This window comes from Lagenorhynchus albirostris, chromosome 5 (genome assembly GCF_949774975.1).
Source record: "Lagenorhynchus albirostris chromosome 5, mLagAlb1.1, whole genome shotgun sequence".
Classification (NCBI taxonomy): domain Eukaryota; kingdom Metazoa; phylum Chordata; class Mammalia; order Artiodactyla; family Delphinidae; genus Lagenorhynchus; species Lagenorhynchus albirostris.
In genome coordinates this window covers 38449207-38466019 of record NC_083099.1, presented here as the reverse complement: position 1 = coordinate 38466019, position 16813 = coordinate 38449207, and the positions used below count along the sequence as shown (strand labels likewise).

The window sequence follows — 16813 nt, the reverse complement described above, 5'->3', positions numbered from 1 at the left end:
GACAACCACAAACACCTGCAGACGTTGTCCATGTCCCTTGGGGTCAGAATGGCCCCAGTTTAGAACCACTGATGTAGGTGATTCCCGAAGGAGAGGGAACCTTCCTGAGCGGAAGTCTGAGACACCTTGCCCAGTGAGGAGCTGCCCAGACCTGCTCCTTACTCCTATAATCATTACTGTTTTAATACATCAGCAGAAGGCAGCTATTTATAGCTTCTGGCCAAATATTTTACTCTGACAGGCTGTCACTGACAGGTTGCCAAACACTGGAATTTTCTTAAGTGGGGTGTGGAAACAGAGAACAGGGTAAGGCCCATCCTCTGTGAAATATGAATATCTTTTTTTGGGAGGTTGTCGTCTTGGAGACAGCACAACAGCTACTAAGAGGTGCCTGGGGTCATGCCAGGAAGACAGAACAGGCAAAAAATAACAACAACAAAAGCTGAAATGAAAGACGTTTTTTCTTAGCAGGATGTGGGGAGACATCACTCTTAATAAATCAACACATACAAACTCCAGGAAGGTGTTCACCTATTTTGGCACAAGCCACAGAGCTGTGGGTGGAGATGGTTGGAATATCTTCGGTGTGCAGGGAGGTAACCCCGCGGGTCATCCCTTTGGCCTCCAGATGCTGGGGCCATCTATCAGCCAGGCAGCAGCCCACAGGCAGGTGGAACTCTGATGAAGTGCGTTGGCTCAAACATGGCAAACAGTGTTCGGTGTTGGCACAAACCACCACCCTTGCTTTTCTTTTACGCTACGACACTCTTTCATGTCAGGGAACTGAGTCTGAGTGAGGCTCCAGTGGCCGTGATGGACTCAAGGTCCAGGGCCCGGGAGAACTGCGGGATTGTTTTTTTCCTCGCTGAGGCGTTAAAGATTGGTTTGTGAAGCAGTGACTGAGGCATTACACATTAATGGTTGCACAGGGACTTTGATTCCATGTATCTCACGCTGACGTAGAAACTGGAGCTGTTATATAAGGTGTTGACTCGCTGCCCTTTCATGCAAGCCCCCCTCATCACATCATGTACCTCCCGGGGCCTGGGGGTGGGGAGAGTTGGGGGGTGGGGAGAGGGGGAGTGAGGCCTGCAGAGCTGCAGAGGCGGGACAGCTGAGGAAAGGCCTGAGGTTTGGGGCAGCGCATGTTAGCACAGCTGCTGAGAGGACGTCTGCCTGCAATAGTGATAACCACCTGACTGCTCTCACCTTTGATTTCTGTTGGCTGCCTTCAGATGTGGGGAGCCAGCTGGGGGCCTCTGATGAGAAAATCAAAGATTGGAGGCAACAAACAGGTTGTCGATACCACACGCTCCTCTCTGACACTGAAAGAGAAACTCTGCTGAGATGCAGTTGGACTTAGCAAGGCCCTGTTGCATCAGGAGCAAACATGGGAACAAGGGCAAGAATGACATGAAATACAGTTTCTGCCCTGATGCACAGGTGCTGAAGGAAGATTTTGCACTTCTAAGGACGAGTCTGCAAAATAGGTACTGAAGGGGACGTGGGATCTGGGTGAGGGCAAGGTGGCCGCACCCGCGATGCGGGGACCCTCTGACCAGGACTGAGGGGCCCAGAGGAGAAGGAGGCTATGGGCACAGATCAGTTCTGGGGTGACAGTCCACCCTGGATAGCCCTGCAGACTCTTCCCTGCTCTCAGTCCCTCAGCCTTGCCCCCAGATGGGGCTGAGGGGCTCCCCTGGAGCAGCCCGGGGGAGGGCAGAGCTGGCCGGGACAGACATTCTCTTCCTCGGGAAAGCAGCCGGGTGACTCACAGATTCCAGGCAGGGAGCGCTGCACGTCTAGACTCAGTTCTTGCTGTGATGCATGCAGGCTGCCTCCACACAGTTAGCAAAGTCCCTCTGTTCGGGCCTCATGGGGCCACACCCAGCACTTAGTTACCCCAAAGCACACTCAGCAGACAAAGCCCTGGAAAATGGGAGGAAAGAATTGGAAATAATTTCATATTTCAGAAAAAAATATTGAAGTGTTCATCATGGGAAAAATCAGAACGTTGTTAGTGTCTTTACACCTTGTATGGCCAGGCAGTTTCTCACTTCTGCATGTGCTGGGGCCACCGCAGCCCCTCCTGCCCTCTCCGTCCTGCTCTGACCCTGGCCCCTGATGATAAGGCCACCCTCCCCTGCTCAGCAAGGGGTCTGGAACAACGGCCACATGCCCAGTCCCCTCCATGGTGCTGGAAGGTCTTTCTAGGGAGGTGTTGGGATCTTGCCGCAGCCCTGCGGATGTGAAGGTCCTGTAGTTGTTTCTAGAACGTGCCCTTGAAGGCAGACGTAGACTCTGGCAGCCAATGCAGGACCCTTCTCCCCACCTTGTGCCCCAACACCCACTTCCCAAGGGAGCAATTAATTAACTATAGTCCTGATCACCAGAGGGAATATCTTACTCTGCAGCATCCCATGATGATTCTCCTAATGAGAGAAACGATGGGAAGCTGAGACCAGGGCTGCTGCCCTCTTCCCAGAAAGGGCAGAGCTGCCATTTGCTGACCACCCTCCTGTCCCAGTGGGCCCTCCTTCCCCTTTAGGACACTCTCTCATCCTAGGAGCACCTCCCTGACCCTGTGACTTTCTGTGTCCCCCAAGTGCAATGAATCTTTGTCACCTTGCTTCTGTGCCTGAGATTTAACCGCCCTCTTTTCGTTCTGTCACTGCCTGGCTGAATGATGGGGTATCTGACAGGGCAATCTGGTCTCTTCTTCCGGTTCCCAAGTACAAGATGCACCTTCAGGGCTGATGACCCTGTTCATACCCCGGAATGAGGAGTAACTCCCGTCAGCTCGCAGGGAAAGACAAGGCTGGGAGATACTGCCCTAAGGGGGAGAGCTCTTGGGGACAGCCAGCCTCCTAAAGTTAGCCCATGTCCTGACCCGCGTCCAGTATCCCCCCAACAGAGCCAGGCGACAGTATCTTCTGGCTCCTCTGTTCCGCATCGGCTCACCAGGCGGAGGAGGGGACTCCAGCCAAGCAGAAGGCAGCATGTGGTTCCTGGCTTTGGCCCTCTGTCAAGATTCCTTCCAGTCCACTTGCTCCCTGGTTGCTTTTTTTTTTTTTGCGGTACGCGGGCCTCTCACTGCTGTGGCCTCTCCCGTTGCGGAGCACAGGCTCCGGACGCGCAGGCTCAGCGGCCATGGCTCACGGGCCCAGCCGCTCCGCTGCATGTGGGATCTTCCCAGACCGGGGCACGAACCCATGTCCCCTGCATCGGCAGGCGGACTCTCAACCACTGCGCCACCAGGGAAGCCCTCCCTGGTTGCTTTTAATCAGTCAAAGCCCAGTGTTCCAGATGAGAAAGGAGCGGGGAGGGGAAGAGGCTAAAACTCTGTTCAAGTTAAAGCGGGATTTACTGTAATTGGTTGTTCATGCTGACTCCAACACAGTGCCTCATACGCTGTGGCTCAAATTTAGTATTTCTCATCCATGTCTCATCAAAGCCTGACAGTCCCTGAGTCTCTTTTCATTTCCACAGAACCCTACTTTGGTGGGAGCGCGACAGGGCGGGGAGGCAGGGGCTCAGTCTGGTAAGTGACTCTGGGCTCAGAGATTAACGCTGGTTAAGTATTAGTGTACTTCCCCTGCCAGGTAAAGTGGTATGGTAGATAACTTTTGGTTTGGGCTGGCTGTGCCCTGAGTCACCTCTGGGAATTACTTCTTCCACATACCGGAAGCTGTTAGTCGAGGTGCGTGCCTGTCCCTGGCCCAAGGTCAGGCACTCAGATTTTTTGAGGTTAGTCAGATCTGCCTTCCCTGGAATCCGAAATTGGAGCAAAGTCATCAAAAGACAGAATCCAGTTGGAGGTCATTCCTTATTCACAGCAGTGTGCCCAGGTGACACTGGTGAGGGATTCTTGTGTCTTAGACCCTTCATTCTGTGCTGCTTCCTGCCCATGAAGTTCCTCAGTTCCTGTCCATTTTGTCCTGGTTTCTGAGCCTGGTTTCCTAGCCATTGAGAAATTAGCTGTTTTTCCAGTAAATTCCCTTTTGGTATAGATTAGCCAGGGTTGGTTTCTGTTGCTTACCACCCAATGAGCCCTAATTCACACGCACAATGAACCTGGGTTTCTGAGCATCCCTTAAGTCACACTTGGTTTCAGAATGTTGCCCCAAAGTTGAAGCCAGGGAAGTCTTTTCATTTACCCAGACTCCATAGTAATCATCTCCCAGCATCCATCTCTTTAGTTGCCAAGCCCATGCTGGTTATTAGCTGACTATGGTTTCTAACCTGCCTTTTGGTTTCTTGCAGTATTCTTTTGCTCAGTTCAGACTGGGCCAAATCTTTCCACCCTGTACCTGGGGAACAGACTTGCTTCCCACGTGTTCGGCTCCTTGATGCTCCTCAAACACACACTAGGGAAATGCAAACTGGGACAATATTTTTGCAAACCAAAATTGCAAAACCATAATCAAGAGCTTTTAAAACATTCTTTCTTTCTGAACTAGTAATTCAACTAATTGATGACTTTATCCTAAGAAAATTTTCAGAGAAGCAGAAAGATGACTAAGCATATTTATTACATTATTATTTTGTAGTAGCCCAAACTTGAAGACAACTTAAATGTCTAGCAGCAGGGAAATAAACAATGGTCTGTTCATATGATGATTTGTGATACACCCATTCAAAATCAGTTTTGTGGAATATTTAATGCTATGAGGAAACTCACACTATCTTGTGTACCAGGTGTAAAAAAACCAGGACACAAACCTGTAAGTACGGAATCATCTCAACCCATTTTATTCAAATTGGGAAGGACTGCACCAACATATTAGCAGTGGTTATCTCTTCATGGTTTAGTAGGAAACCCTCTGAGGTAAGAACTATGTCTTACTTAAAGTTATAGCCCTAATTCCTAGCTCAGGTCCAGTCATATAGCTTGCCTGGTGAAGTAATGAGGAAGTTTCTTTTTATTTTTCCATAATTTTCATTTCTTTTAAGTAATGAATGTGCATTCATGTAAAATCAGAAAAAAAACATTTTAGGCAATAAAGCTTCAGTGCATGAGGTTCATTGAAATCCTATTCATGCTTTAGGGTCCATATGGCAGTTTTAAAACATGGTAGCAAATATTTGATTGCTCCTTCTTAAGAGAGGTGGGGTCTGTGTCTCCTCCCTTTAAGTGGGACTGCTTCAACCAACGGGCATAGTGGCAACGATGTTCTGTGACTTCCGAGGCTGTCATAAAAAGCCATGCAGTTTCTGCCACATGTGCTGAGGGTACTTGATACTGATGCCCTGAAGTGCAGTGGCTGCCATTCTGGAGAGGGCATCTAGGGTGCTCTGGTCGGCATTCCGGCTGAACCTGTCCTTCATTCCAGGCACCAGGCACGTGAGTGAAGAGCCACCTTGGAAGTGGATGCTTCCAGCCCCCTGTTGTTTGAGTCACTGCTAGCCAACTGGGGTCCAGACACTATGGAGCAGAGACAGGCTGTCCAAATTGTGTCTCATCCAAACTCCTGACCCACAGACTTCCTGAGCATGATAAAATGGTGATTGTTTTATGCCACTAAGTTTGAAGTGGTTAGAGAGCAGTGGATACAAAAACATTTCTCCTTAAACTCCCTCTTTGTGAAGCCTTTCCGGATCCTTCCTGTCCTTCCCATAATTCCATGTCCTAAATTAAAATTAGTCATTCCTGTTTTCCAAAGCCCTTCTCTATACCTGTATCGAAGTACTGACTCATCTTGCCTTTGGCTTTCTCCAGATGATGAGTTCCTTAAGGGAAGCAACTGTGTGAGTCACTTTTGCATCCTCAGGGCAGTGTCCAGCACATGGAATTTAACGGATGGTCCTTCTATTCCTTTTTCTATCAGTATAATGCACAAGAGAGACAAGAATTGACCGAGAAGCCAAATTTGGTGTGTGCCTCAGGCTTTCATGGAGTTCTGGCTACCTCCATGCTTCTGGGCTGCAACTCAGTGCAGCAATGGGATGCACTGGGATGGCACTATGCCTGTAAACCATCCCGGTTCTTAGTTTACTCAGGCTGCCATAACAGCGGGGTGACTTAAACCACAGAAACTTATTTTCTCACAGTTCTAGAGGCTGAAAGTCCAAGAACAAGGCGTTGGCAGGTTTGGCTTCTTCTGAGGCCCCTCTCCTTGGCTTGCAGATGGCAAGTCTTCTCACTGTGTCCTCATATGGTCTTTCCTCCATGCATGCACATTCCTGGTGTCTCCTCCTCTTCTTCTTTTTTTTTTTTCTTGCGGTACGCGGGCCTCTCACTGTCGTGGCCTCTCCCATCGCGGAGCACACGCTCCAGACGCGCAGGATCAGCGGCCATGGCTCACGGGTCCAGCCGCTCCGCGGCATGTGGGATCTTCCCGGACCGGGGCACGAACCCGTGTCCCCTGCATCGGCAGGCGGACTCTCAACCACTGCGCCACCAGGGAAGCCCTCCTCCTCTTCTTATAAGGATACAGTGCTATTGAATTAGGGTCCCACCCTTATGTCCCCATTTCTTTTTTGCAGTCTCCAAATCCTGTTATAATTGAAATTGGGGCTTCAACATATGAATTTAGGGTTGGGGAGAACACAATTCAGTCCATAACACAGTGGATTCTTACACTCCCTGTAGTTTACACTCCCTGTAGTTGTAGATGTCAGTGAAAAGAATGAATGAGCTCAGTGATCTACATTCTACCCACAAGTACTTTCCTGGCTGTAAGTTCAGGCTTATGCTGTTCTTGCTCCCATATCCCTTTACATGATGACCTGCTTAGGGGATAGACGTCTGTGATAACTTGTCCTTCTCCACAGCCAATGGCAAGATCTGATCTCAGGTAGCTTTTGTTTGTTTGCTTGTTTTCTGTTTGGTGCCCAAGGAAACCACAGACAAATCTTCAGTATAAGGCAGTGCTGACTGCAAAGTGACGCACGACATGCCACTGTGTACAAGTGGGTGCTCTTCTGTTGCAACCTGGTCAGTTTACAATAGCTGAATAAACAGCATCTAGAAAGGGGCTTGGGAGGGAAGCTGTCATCAGCAGTCAGAGGATGATTTAAGGACATGCAGGAATGCCAGGAGCTAGGGTGACTGGCAGCTAGTCTTTAGAACTTTTCTTCGCAAATTAATTCCTAGCAATGTCTTTTTTTGTCAATCTCTGTTTTATTGTTTTATATCACATTCCAAAAATGAGAGAGAGAGAGAGAAAGAGAGAGAGAGAGAGCGAACACAATCTTCTACTGAGTTGAATTGGACTTGGAACTATTTTACATCCATATCTGTGAGCCACAGGTGCTGAATCAGGCATGGAGCAAATATTCAAGGTCATACACTTGCCCTTTGCAATTCAAATTAAAGCGCACTTACCTTGCAATTTTTGCCCTTGTTTTCAGCTGGTCTTTGTCATAGTACCTCACTGTCAAACCAACCCTCTCCCCACCCCTCCTCCCACCTTACTCTCACCTCTTAAGGAATGAGAAAATGTTTCTTGTTCTGATTCACGCTATCACTAATGCATGCTCCACAAGAATCAATCAGCTTTCATTTTCACATAATGTAGTATGTTTACAATTACCAACCACCCTGACTGCATGGAGTGTTCTAATATTATAAAGTTCTTTATGTGAAAATCAGTTCTGAAATACATTTTTATCTGCCAGTTGAAATTGGTAAGAATTTTGTTCCAGTCTGTAAGAAGGCTTTATCCCTGCTCAGTACTATAAAGCCCTCAAGATTTTATCTTTCTTGAATTATCTAAAGGTAGGAAGAGATTCAATTTGTTAAGAGTCCTTGTTTTTGACACAAAGACAAATATCTGCTCCTGAGCTATACTTCACAAAGCAATGATTCATTTTAAAAACCTCTCAGGATCATGAATTCTCCAGATAGAAAAAAATGAACCTAAAAAAATGAACCTAAGTCTTGCTTTCTTCATTAATTTTAGTATGTTCTCTCTCTGCTGCTTCACTTTAGAAAAGAGGTATAATTACTATCTCTATGAGTCAGACTCGTTGCCCAGCACGTTAGAAAATTAAAAAATATTTTCCCCACATCACACCACAAAGTGAGGCCATTGTTCTCATGCAGTTGCTGATGTTCATTCATTTGCCAAAATGACTATACCGGAGGCTTTAAAAGCCATAGTGATAATGAAAAACCATGACTAGAGGCTTTTCCAAATGCCAATACATAAAGATAGTAACATGAACTTGATAAACTCTGATTTTCATTCTTTTTAAATTATTCGTAGATCAATAAGGGAGAGTCTGTTTCTCCCAGGCATGACGTAGCAGCAGATGCAGGCAGTTCAGAGTTGTCTTCTTAAACCATACCCCAGGTAGTTACTTAGGCATTAGGTATGGAATTCAGTCAATGCTAATTACAGAAGGAGACTCAATATGTGTGAATATGTTATTGACGTAAGAGATTAAGGGATAATTGTAAGTAAGGAAAACTGATGTCATGACATAAAAACTATCCAGCTCAGGAAGGAGCAGAGTATAATAAAATATCTTTACACAGTCCATTTCTTGCCTAAATGCTGTATAAAGAGATAAAGGTCAAAATACTCTTGTTTTTTGGATAACAGATGTAGTATTTGATCCCAATGCCAAACAAAGACCACTTAGATCATCACTTCTTTCAACTCTGCCATGCTTTTCATGACTTCAAAAGGTGTTTCTGTACAGACTAACATGGAATTTACTTTGAATGAGAAATACAGGCTGCACAGTCACAGATTGTTTGGGGCAAGCAGGAGAGCTCTGCTAATACTCTCACCCAGCCCAGCGAATAGGTAGCATGTCCAGGCCTTTGCCATGTGCACCGTGGGGGAAAAGCAAATGAGATGGTGCATGCCCTTGGCCAATGGTGATAGTAAGTGAAACAGAGTTTGGAAATGCCTCCAAAGTGAGGGATGCTGTTACTAATTTTTGTCTTAATCTAGGCTTTTTTGATTAAACATATTTTTTATATTCTTCTTTTCCTGAAGCCATGAATCTATACTGAATGAATTAGTGGAGAATTCATTCAACAGGCAATATGTAACTTATGTTCTTCACCTCTTAAAGAAATTTCTTTTTTGATCCATTTCTTTGTAAATAATTATGAGTTCAACAGTTTATTAATGCCACAGTCATTGGAGCTCCTGGGGTTCATCCAAAATGTGTTGGAGAATTGTTTAGAAGCGATTTGAAATCAGGTAACCAATGCTTTGTGGTCAAACACTGACTTGTTATCTGCAGAAAAGCAGGTTTTCATCTTCCTCTCTTTTTACAGTATTTAATGCAAGAAATTAACTATCTGGTACAGATGTTTCTTAATTTATCACCTCAGCATAGTGATTAGCACAAAGAGCTTAATAAATCTTTGTTGAATGAATGAATGAAGAGAAATAATATAAAGTTAAAAAGTATGGATAATTTTACTTAAAAATCAGCATTTCTTTTCAGGATTAATTTTAGAGAGCAATGTTTGTTCTAATTTGCTATGGACTAAAAATAACCAAAAAATCAAAATAAATAAAATATATCCTGGGTATTTTCCAAACAGAAAAATATATTCTACATTAAACACTATATGGATTTGCTTCTCCCAGAAGCAGATGACTGGAGGAAATTTCTAGCTTTAACTTCTTATATTACAAAAAAAGAGAAAGGTGGTCATTGGAATAATGGTAAATGAGGCCACTTTTGTTTCTATCCTTTGGTTCCCAGACCTCTGTATTCTTCTGACACAGTGCTTTATAGAAGTCTTCAATTCAGCACATATACTGCGGGGAGGGGATGTCCCCCCATCTCCACAGAATATTTACTGCCTTTAGTTTGCTGAACTAGATATGCTAAAAGATTTACCCAGTGAAAACAACCAGAATGCTAGACAAAATAACAAAGAAAACACTTTTTAAAGGCATCAACAGATGGCACAGAAGTAAGGAATCTGCAGAAATCAAAAACAAGACAGAAGTAGCGACTTCGGGAGAGGAGAGCCAAAGCCAGCTCTCTCAATATTTCTGCCAAAACCTGGAAACCTTGAACTTTTTGGAAAATGTTTGATAGTGGAGGGGAGGAGATGAAGCCTTGGGCCCATGCAAAATTGGAAGTTTTATAGGAGACTCTCAGATAAAGCTGGAATCTCAAAGGGCTTTACCTTCAGTTCAAAGGATGAGTAAAAAATAACCCGCTATGCAGGAGACAGCCATGCATCTTGATTTGATCTTTATGCTGGAGGAGAGTGGGATGAATTCTCACCTGAGAATCTGTACCTGCAGCCTGGCCCTCATGTGGCTTTTTGTATGAATTTATTTTATCTGCATCTGAAAAATTGAAAGAAGAGAATTTTAATATAAGTGCTCCAAGAATGTTTGTATAATCAAGAGCAAAGGCAAATCTTTTATGGAAGAATGCAGTCTGTACCCAGGTCTCAAAGAATTCCTACAGATAAAGTTCCAAGGAACTTAAGCTCACATAAAAACACACATAGGCATATTCTGCCCTTCCCCCCACCCCACACAAGAAAATAAATCACCATGAGCGAGAACCAGCAGAAACAGGCAGAAAAATCAGATCTGTAAAGACGATCAGACACAATATAAAATAAGCATGTTTGGTATGTTTAAAGAAATGAAAAGTTTGTGAACAAGGAATAAGAGAAGTTTTAAAAAAAATCTAGCAGATTGGAGAAAAATTGAGTAAAACTTTTAGAATGGAAAACTGCTTTATGCAGAAAGATTATGAGGCTAAATGGAGGAAAGTCTGAGATGCAAGAACAAACGGTGAGCAAAGAAATTGACGAACATTGACTACATATAACAATAATAGTCATGTCTAATTTGTGAGGTTAAACAAACAAGATAGAATTCAAATATGGTCAAAATATAATATAAATTGGAACACTGTGAAAGTTGTAGTTATAATATTGTAAGGTACTTGTATTGTTTGGGTGAAGCATCAAGAGATTAAGTAAGCATGTTAAAATGTCTGGGTAACTCCTGGGACTTCCCTGGTGGTCCAGTGGTAAAGAATCTGCCTTCCAATGCAGGGGACGCGGGTTCGATCCCTGGTCGAGGAACTAAGATCCCACATGCCACGGGGGAACTAAGCCTGTGCACCACAGCTACTGAGCTCGCATGCCTCAGCAAGACAGCCCACGTGCTGCAAACTGCAGAACCTGAGAGCTCTGGAGCCCACACACCACAACCAGAGAGAGAAAACCCGCACGCCACAAGTAGAGAGAAGCCTGTATGCCACAATGAAGACCTGATGCAGCCAAAAAGTAAAAAATAAAATAAAATAAAATATTAAAAAAAAATGTCTGGGTAACTCCTAAAAATAGTTGTAGAGAGAATTACTTCCAAAGGGACAGAAGTAGGGCGTAATGGTGGGAATAAGAAAAAGAAACGAAAAAAGAAAATCTATTCAGAAGATGGCAAGTAAGAAAAAAAGAGAGAGAGAGAGTGGAAAGCACATAATAAGATGGTAGAAATACATCAAAGGAAGAAGAGCAAAGACAGAGTCTTAAGATACTTTGCTCCAAAACAAAACAATGGGAGTCCATACACACTATAAAATGTTCATTCACTATATAATTTCATACTGTTAACAATGAAAAAAGAGCATAAATGACTTTTGAGAACAAAAGGCTTTAATTTCAACTATCTCAAGTACAGTAGTAGTTCAGCATATCAGAGACCATTCAGCTTATCAGAGACCAATGTTTCCCATAACAGGGCTTTTAATGGGATATCGGAAGGGGCTGCATCAAGGCCTTCTGTTTTATATTAACTTTATTTAAAGTTAAAAGAAACTTTAACTTTTGAAGATCTATGTCTCAAAAATGGACTTTTATAGACAATTTTTAGGAGCACTTTTATGATTACTAAATGTAGAACATGTTTTTATTCTTATAAATTTTGACCTTTGTCTTTATCTGGAGAGTTTTATCTTGTGAACAGCTGTATAATTTGTTATTTCTCTCTCCTTCTGTACCAGTCTTAATACTCTTTTTCTCCTTTGTCTGTGTTTAAAAGAAACTGCTTTTTTAAGGCTATAGCTAGGACACCATATTCTAGAAATAAATCAGGAAGCACAGGACCTAAAGACTTAATATAGAAAATGACATATTTTAAAAAAAGAAATGTGAGGCCTATAATATTTTGCTTCTACAGGATGCTAAATCACTTCCTAGAGGGGCCTCATAAGATTGTGCAGTAGATCTTTTCTTAGGTCTGTTTTGTTATTTCCTATATGCTACTTTCTTTCCTTTGTTCTGTAATGCTTTTTTCATAGCTTCTAAGCTGTTTCTTCCTTCCTTCCTTCTTTTCTGCCTTCCTTCTTGATTGCCCACTCTCAAATGAAGCTAGATCTTTATTTCAACAGATAGGTTACAGAGACATCTCTCAAGTTTGCTCTGGAATGAGGGTAACATCCCTTCTCAGAGACAAAACTTGGGAGTGGGGGGGAAGGTGATGTACCTGGTCCCTGGCCCAGTTTTCAGCTTACAGTGCCTATTTGCCAGTCCAGGCGTTGTCACTTCCTAGCTGTGTAACTTGGGTGAGCTGCTTAACCTCTCTATGCCTCAGTTTTATCATCTGTAAAAGGAAGCTAATAAATATGTCAACCTCATAGGGTTTCTTGGAGCATTAAATGAAATACTTTTAAAGCCCTTAGTATTGTACATTGCCCATGATAAACAATAAATATCTGCTATTATCATTTTCTTTATTATTGCTACTGCTACTGCTACTACTACTACTAGTACTAAACTGTTGTTACTGCTGCTACTACTCCCCCTACAAGTACCATCAGGTGTATTTCTCTACCTGGCTGCTCAGCCTCTGTTATGCTGATCCACTGCTATTTGAGAGAATCCCACTTCCTAGGGTACAGTGCATCACTGCCCATCTTTCCCTCACCACCACTCAGACACGATTCCTCTTTTCTTTTAGGAATGGCCATCTCAGAATGTTCCCAGCAAAGTAGCTTGGGTGCCTTGAGGGGCAGCACCCATGTGGCACAGCAATGGGGGGCCAGGCTCTTGCTGTGACTTGGTTGTCTGTGTGCTGTGCGTATGTGACATTTCCTTTTCCATCACAGAGCTTTTAATGGGATATTGGAAGGGGTTGCATCAAGGCCTGTTAGATGCCACGCCATTTTACACTGGAAATCTACTTTCTGCTTTTAAACCAGGGACACAAAGTGTGGGCATAAGCCTGATGCCTGTGAAGACCTCCTCTTTCACCAGGCAAGGAGGACTCCATGCTTTTTTATTCATGCCCTTTTGGTAATGAACGAAAATCCCTCAATGTAACCTGCAACGAGACCCTGATCCTAACCTGCGTTAACTCAAGGAGTATAATAGCCTCATTTTTACACACATTTAGATAAGTTAGAAGATCTGAGGTAAATTATTCCCTCAGGAGTACTAGGACTAAATCCAAAGGCAGCCAAGGAAAACTGCTGAGACAACATTCTCATCATATTTTCAGGAAAGTTCAGAACCTTTACAAGAGCTGTCCTGAAACTCATGATATTACATTTAGAGTAAGGTTTGTATTAAACGTTTAATGACTGAGTTTCAACACTGTATGAATATACAATTTCTTCATTAAAAGTTTAGCTGCTTTTACACTAAGGAAGGTCAGAAGAGGCGTAAACAACAAAAATAAATAAATGGACAGTTCCTAAAGATGTTGTGGTTGAAATACAGTCAGGATCATATATTCAGTCAGGTCACATGCCCTCAGACCCAGCCAGATGCTCACCCTTTCTGGTGTCTTTCCAACATCTGTCCCAGTCCTGGAGGGGCTGGATGGTTGCAGAGACTCTGGGCATCTGGGGGCCATTGATAATTAAAGAGTGCACCTATTAAGTTAGTATTAGAAACATTTGGGACATCGGTAATTAAAGTAGGAATAGCAATATAGATTCTATATATATATGCTATTGAAATGCATTATTACCAGTTTAAAACATCAAATTACAGATGTTTTGACAAACATTTTCAAGGGCCTTTAATACATGAGCAAAATAAATTCTCATATTGGTTGTATGACTATATTTGATCATAAATAATAAAATCAAAACATGGAAAAATATCTCTTTCCATCAAATAGGGCCATCTTTCCCTACCAATATACTGTGTCCAGGGCACAAATGGTAAACACAGTATAATCTCTTTTCCCCAAGTTAATGTAATGTACATATCGAGAATTTGACGACATTAACAATTATTGGTTCAGAGTTCCAACCATGTAGTTACAAAGAATTTAAGCCCTCCCTGACCCCAAACTTGATCTTTGTGTCTCACATTTCCCTTCACTGCTTCTCCTACTGCTGCTAGCTGGATATTGAAGGAGAACTTTTTCTTCTTGGTGATTGCAGGTCTGCCTTACACTGCATAAAGTGGATGGGCTTGGTCGGTTCTGGGGTCTCTCCGGTTAACAGTATATTAAGAGTTCCATGGGGACATGGTCGCAGAGAACCACAAGGACCCCACTGATGCTGCACTCAGAAATTTCCTCTTCTGTGATCTGGGCTCATGACCAGAAGAGGCAGGAGGTTGCTCTCAGGTCCTCTCCTTGACATTGGGAACTCTTGGGTGGAGGCAGGCCCAGGGAGGGGAGCCCAGCCTCTGTCTTGGATCTGAGGTCTGGGAGTCCAACCCTCTGACCTGAGGTACCCTACTAAGTTATGCCCAGAAGGTCTAATGCTTCAATGCAAACAAGATTCTGGTTGACTTGACTTGCTAAGTTAGAACAGTGGCCTTTAACATGGAGTATGTGTACCCCAGGGGTACTTGAAGGGGTTGATGATCTTAAGTTCATAGAGCTTCCTGGATTTCCCTAACTTATAAATATTCCTGTTGAAATAAAGTGTCATGCTAGAAATGATATTTTAGTCCACGCTAGGATTTTCTGAGCTCACATACAAGTAGATTGTAGCCATGGGAATTAGACAATTTTGGACTGATGGGTCTCTTTTTTTTATGCCTTGGCTTTGTCAAAGTATGCATTTGGACGACAGTCTCATGAAAGCAAGGCGAAAATAACACTAGTAAGAAAGGCTGACTGTTAAAAATTCCCCTTCCTGCAATGCATTTAAATATAAGCAGCTCTTTTCAGGTCTTCTTTTTTTTTAAAAAAAAAAAAGATAAATAAATAATTTATTTATTTTTGGCTGTGTTGGGTCTTCGTTGCTATGCGCGGGCTTTCTCTAGTTGAGGCAAGCGGGGGCTACTCTTCATTGCAGTGCGTGTGCTTCTCATTGTGGTGGCTTCTCTTGCTGCAGAGCACGGGCTTTAGGCATGTGGGCTCAGTATTTGTGGCTCGAGGGCTGTAGAGTGCAGGCTCAGTAGTTGTGGCACACGGGCTTAGTTGCTCCGCGGCATGTGGGATCTTCCTGGGCCAGGGCTCGAACCCATGTTCCCTGCATTGGCAGGCAGATTCTTAAGCACTGCACCACCAGGGAAGCGTCTCAGGTCTTCTTGATATTTGTCCCCAGGACACTTCCTTATCTGAAAAGAAAAGAAACTTTAAATAGCAAAGCAGTGTAGGTTAGTGTCATTAATTATTTTAAATGTAATTAGAATGTTTTCTTAGACTATCAAAATTTTGGAGATATAATAGATAAACTTTCTATGACATCTTTCCACTTGGCACTTATTATTCTATGAAGTAGTTAAAACAATTTTTTACCAGATACTGTTTCAAATGTTTATTATAATACAGTAAAATCCTCATCTTATTTCATCATAAAATGCTTAATATTTTCTACATCCTACTAATAAAAAGTAAGTAAGAGCCTATGTACAGATCAATTATTTTTGACTACATCTACCTTCTTTTTCATTAAATGTATAGAGAAACATTAGATATTGATTCATGGTATCAAGAAATGCACTGTCAGCAAAACTTAACTTTTATACTTATTTGTCAAAATTTATAAGATATTTATGTTATTTTTAATAGTAGTATATTAATAACTGTAGTAACAACTCAATCCAGAAGAACTTTGTAAAGTTATGTACATGCTTTTGTAGTAATTTAATATGATAGGAGAGCAATAAAAGGTTTACAATTATAAAAATATATTAAAGTAACAGTTTTAGTTTTAAATGTCCATATTTATAATATACTGGTTATCATTACAATATCCTTTGCAACTATTTATATTTATGATGATATGTTTTAGATGTCAACCTAAAAATGTGCAAGAGGTACATATTTAAAAAATTTTTTTTTCAGGGTACATTGGCAAAAATATTGACCAACAATTCTGGAGGGAACATGTATATTAAGTCCTTACCTAATCACTGCTATTAAATAAGGTAGTGGATTCTTTTCTCCCTAACTTCACCTCTTCTCACTAACCTCAGTTCTATACTGAGTACCATGTGCCCCTTGGAAGAATAAAAAGATTCTAACTTTGAGATCCCATGAGATCCCAGCTTAAACGTCAACCATTTAAAAAGTCTAGTTATAGGGCTTCCCTGGTGGCGCAGTGGTTGAGAATCTGCCTGCTAATGCAGGGGCAGGGGTTCGAGCCCTGGTCTGGGAGGATCCCACATGCCGTGGAGCAACTAGGCCCGTGAGCCACAACTACTGAGCCTGCGCGTCTGGAGCCTGTGCTCCGCGATAGTGAGAGGCCTGTGCACCGTGATGCAGAGTCGCCCCTGCTTGCCACAACTAGAGAAAGCCCTCACACAGAAACGAAGACCCAACACAGCAAAAATAAATAAATTAATTAATAAACTCCTACCCCCAACATCTTAAAAAAAAAAAAGTCTAGTAATAGAAAATGGAAACCTGTCTGCCTTGGGTTTTAAGAAATTCTGCTTTAAACGGAAGAAGTAGTC

General features: G+C 42.9%; 2 long non-coding RNA genes across 2 annotated transcripts in view; both read right to left on the bottom strand.

Annotated features, from left to right (window-relative positions):
• LOC132520958 (uncharacterized) overlaps positions 1–1305 on the bottom strand; it is a 31329-nt gene extending 30024 nt beyond the window's left edge. Inside the window, exon 1 of the long non-coding RNA XR_009540664.1 lies at positions 1210–1305. This is a non-coding gene — a long non-coding RNA (uncharacterized LOC132520958). The remainder of the gene's footprint in view (positions 1–1209) is intronic.
• A 488-nt stretch (positions 1306–1793) lies between these two features.
• LOC132520960 (uncharacterized) lies at positions 1794–13818 on the bottom strand. The gene is made up of 3 exons (XR_009540666.1): positions 13722–13818; positions 10210–10274; positions 1794–1929 (listed from the first exon to the last, which is right to left on the bottom strand). It is a non-coding gene; the product is annotated as an uncharacterized LOC132520960 (long non-coding RNA).
• Positions 13819–16813: the final 2995 nt, after the last annotated feature.